A 4713-nucleotide genomic window follows, 5' to 3' on the forward strand; every position below is an offset into this window, starting at 1 on the left:
TAATGATCTTCCTTCCTTCCTTTCCTTGTCTCACTTCCTTGCTCATCCATAGAGCTTTCTGGAACCAACTCTTCAACAGGTCGCTTGTGCCCAAATCCTTATCTTCAGATCTGCTTACGGGGAGACCCATACTGAGAGACACAGTGAGAATACTCCATGTGGAGGAAGCTTTCCGATGATCCAGGCTGGATCAGCTCACTCTGTTACCTGCTCTTTTTCATGCTTCTCTTTTGCATCACAGAATTTCCCCTAGAGCATCATCAATGCCTACCAATGCCTGGCACAAAAATAGACACACAGTAAATGTTTGTTGAATGAATAACAACAAATGGATAGTAAGTATCCTTTCATGCATAACTTGCTAAAGGGTTATCTGAGAAAGTCTCGGGTTTTCTGTCATCTACATATCAACATATTTTTCTTTATACTTCTTGTAGGTTTCTCCTCTTTCCCTTCATAAGGTTCTATTTTTTTTTTTTGTTTCTTGTTTAGGATGATGGTATTCTCTACATAATGCTACTTTCTATTACTTTTGTTTCGATTTATCTTTTAAAATATTTCCTTTCTAACAAAAACATTTGTTGTTCTATTCTAACTGTAGAAAAGACTCCATTTTAAGTAGGATTTTTAATTTTCAAATCACAAAATTCCTTACCATTCATTCCCTGAAGGCTTCCATCGGACTTCTCTCACTTCTAAAGGAGGTGAACATCTGAACACATATTAAATAATTTCGTATCTCTGAGATTGAATCAGCCCTCATAAATAATTTCATTTGGTCTGTGAAAAATTGGTGATGAGGACACGTGCCCTTTTTCGCCATACCTAAAGTCTTTACCCAATCTCTGTTGCCTTCATGCCTCAAGAGAGGAGTTTGTTTTGTAGTTTAGAGCCCAGTTTATTTGTCTGGACTGTTTTGTTAACAGATAAGTTTACTGTACGTTAAAGTTTGCACCTATATACACTTTTTTTTTTGTAGTAACTGTACCACACCTGGGGCAGGCTTCACACCTTTCTCTTTCATTCCTCATGGCTTCCAGAGACTCAGGCCTCTACTATCTGGGGCAAAGAAATGACACCTCACCTAGACCTTCCACATAAGCTACATTCTTCAATCCAGCCAGAGACCTCTTCGCTCCTTGTAGGACTATGAAGTGCTTGCTCAGCTTTTAAGGAAGGAGAAGTCTGTTTTGCATTTGGCTCTTTCTTTTCACGTGGTCAAGCCAACTGAGTATGCTTGGTGGTGTAGGAGCTGGGCCATCTGCGTCTCTAGTTTAATACACTTGAAATGGCACCCAAACCTTACCTCCACTTGTTTCTTTGGGAACGCTGAACAACAATTTCTAGCTTCTGCCGGAAACTGAGCATATGGGTTATGTTTTTTGGCAGAATCTTTAAAATAAATAATAGAAAAGCCCCAATAAGCCTTCCAGTCTGTCTCCCCAAAACCAGACCAGGATCATTTCCTACATTAGGCCTGCCTAATGCTTTATCTGATTTAATTTTTAATATTTTCGATGATGACTTTCACAATTTCCCTGAGGAGACCATTTCATAATTTAATATTTATCTCTCAGACAGGGAGTGTTTCCAGTAATCAACCCAAATTTTAAATTTTCATCATTTTCTCTTGGAGATATTTCCTGTGACAAGTTAAAATTTTCAAATATGGTATTAGTATACTAATAATTTCCCAGTAGTCAATATTTAGTTCCTTCAAAGAAATTAATACCCCAAACCAGTTATTTATTTATTTTTATTTATTTTTTAAAAGATTTTATTTATTTATTTGTCAGAGAGAGAGAGCTCAAGCAGGCAGAGTGGCAGGCAGAGGCAGAGAGAGAGAAGCAGGTTCCCTGCTGAGCAAGGAGCCCCGACATGGGACTAATCCCAGGACCCTGGGATCATGATCTGAGCCAAAGGCAGTGGCTTAACCAACTGAGCCACCCAGGCTTTCCCCAAACCATTTATTTTTATTGTTTTTCTGAACACCTATATTTTTTATATCCTTATATTGTCTGTTTGAACTTATTTTCTACCTGTGGTCTCATTCTGTTTTTTGTTTTTTGTTTTTTTTTTGACTGAATATTTTTTTTTTAATAATGACTTGTGGTAAAATATATGTAACACAAAATTTACCATTTTAGCTATTTTTAAGTACAGTTTAGTATCATTAAGAACATTCCAATTGGGGGCGCCTGGGTGGCTCAGTGGGTTAAGCCGCTGCCTTCGGCTCAGGTCATGATCTCAGGGTCCTGGGATCGAGTCCTGCATGGGGCTCTCTGCTCAGCAGGGAGCCTGCTTCCTCCTCTCTCTCTCTCTGCCTGCCTCTCTGACTACTTGTGATTTCTCTCTGTCAAATAAATAAATAAAATCTTTAAAAAAAAAAAAAAGAACATTCCAATTGTTGTCCAACCCTCACCACCCTCTGTCTTTAGAACTTTTTCATCTTCCCAAACTGAAACTCTGTCTCCATTAAACACTAACTCGCCCTTCTCTCCAACCAAAGTCCCTGGTAACCACTGTTTTACTTTCTGCCTTTATGAATTTGACTATTTTAGGCACTTCATAGAAGTTCATTCTTGTTTTTTAAAGGAGGCAACACCTCTGAATTTCAAAATGCTGTGATTTTAAATGATCCCCCAAACAACAATAACCTTATTATAGCTATATTAATTCAAGGACGATATTCAAAATATTTAATGACTGACACAGCAGGGACTCAGGGCAACTAGAACAAAGGTCGGTCCAGTCAGAGTGAATGGATGGTGGATGCATGAAACAGCAGACCCTGACCAGTGCTTTGGCCTTGGAGGTATTTTACATTGTTTTATCTTATTACTTTTAGAGAGAGAGAAAGAGAGATCACAGGTGCAGGGTGGGAGAGGCAGAGGGAGAAAGAGAGAGAGAAAATCTTAAGCAGGCTCCATGCTCAGCGTCATGACCCTGAGATTGTGACCTGAGCCGAAATCAAGAGTCTGGTGCTTAATCAACTGAACCACCCAGGCGCCCTGAGGTTATCTTACTGACTAGATAAAAATCACTTCGATTTTCTACAAGGCACTATTTAACTTTCTCGAGTCTAGGTTCTAATCAACAGTAATAGTAAATGAAACATTATATTTCCTAGAGAATCGGACTTGTTAGGTAGTCTTGTTAGATAATGCCCTGGTATAATATCAAAAGGGCACACAGTACTTTGTTTCATTTGTAAGTTTTGGATGCTATCTCTTTACAGTGATGTGCAGAGAACATGGCTTCTCAAATCTCCCTACTATCCTTTGGAAGACATATTTGGGTTGATGGAAAATTCTTCTTGCCTAGAATGAGGTCCAACAAGTTGGGGGAAAACCTTAGTGGAGGCTCACTGAGTTTTTTGTACCCCCTAATAAGGTTACCCTGAAACTGTGGCATTATGGCCTTAGATAGTTACAAATTCTGCCTTTAACAAGTCATGGCATCTCGTTTGTTTGCTTGTTTTTTAAATTTTATTTATCTATTTGACAGAGAGAGATCACAAGTAGACAGGGAGGCAAACAGAGAGGGAGAGGGAAGCAGGCTCCCTGCTGAGCAGAGAGCCTGATGCGGGGGCTCGATCCCAGGACCCTGAGACCATGACCTGAGCCAAAGACTGAGGATCAACCCACTAAGCCACCTAGATGCCCCACAACATCTAGTTGTAACATTTGGGTTCCAGGCACTATTTCTTACTGTGTCACCAGTGCCATAGGAAAATTCCAAGAACAATACTGCGAAGACCCATAATCCTTTGCTTAGACTCACTACCTGTTAGCATTTGTAAGTTCACTCTGTCTTTTTCCCTTTCTCATCCTCCCACAGATACTGCAATTCTTTGTCTAGGTCCCCTTCAGGGATGAAGAACTTATTCCCCGTATTTTAGCCATTGTTCTTCTCTGGAAATTATTTTGGTTGAAGAGACTCTGTAGCCCAAGGTCACACCTTCCCAGGGCCATCTGCATCCCATGATTGATTACTGTGGAGGCAGGAAGGCCTGGACTCCTTCCTATCCCAGGATAACTCAGAAGGGCCCTTCCAGCTTTAGCTCCCTAAGGGTTCATGTTGTTGAGACCACATAGCAGCCGCAGCTTTCTCTCTGCCCATTTCTGCTTTATATTTTTCTCTTCCTATTCCCTTCTATAGGTATTGATTCCAAGAGCACTACCTAATAAAATTCCTGCATACTATTTTCCTATTTCAGTCGTCTTCCTAGGAACCTCAAACTCTTCGATGACAGAGGTCGGTTAGGAGAGCTGAAACTTGTATCAGTTTTAGTGACTCATTCCAGAATTTTATCCACATGACTGCAAACAAGTACTTTCTCATGTTCGATTTAAACTCTCCTGTTTCAACAGTCTCAAAGATAATTGAAAAAAGTAAAACACATGGGCGCCTGGGAGGCTCAGTCCTGAAGCATCTGCCTTCGGCTCAGGTTGTGATCCCAGGGTTCTGGGATCAAGCCCTGCATCGGGCTCCCTGCTCAGTGGAAAGCCTGCTTCTCCCTCTCCCACTCCCCCGGCTTGTATTCTCTCTCTCTCTATCAAATAAATAAATAAATAAATAAATAAATAAATAAAATCTTAAAAAAAAAAAAAGACACAGAATGTTGTACATCATGTGCTTCCATTTGTGGAAAGAAAGTTGAATAACATATGTATGATTATATGTACACAGAACATCTTTGTAAGGTTGCCT

The sequence above is a fragment of the Mustela putorius genome, unplaced genomic scaffold, assembly GCF_011764305.1.
Source record: "Mustela putorius furo isolate JIRA1106 unplaced genomic scaffold, ASM1176430v1.1 tig00000129_pilon_pilon_pilon, whole genome shotgun sequence".
Taxonomy (NCBI): Eukaryota; Metazoa; Chordata; class Mammalia; order Carnivora; family Mustelidae; genus Mustela; species Mustela putorius.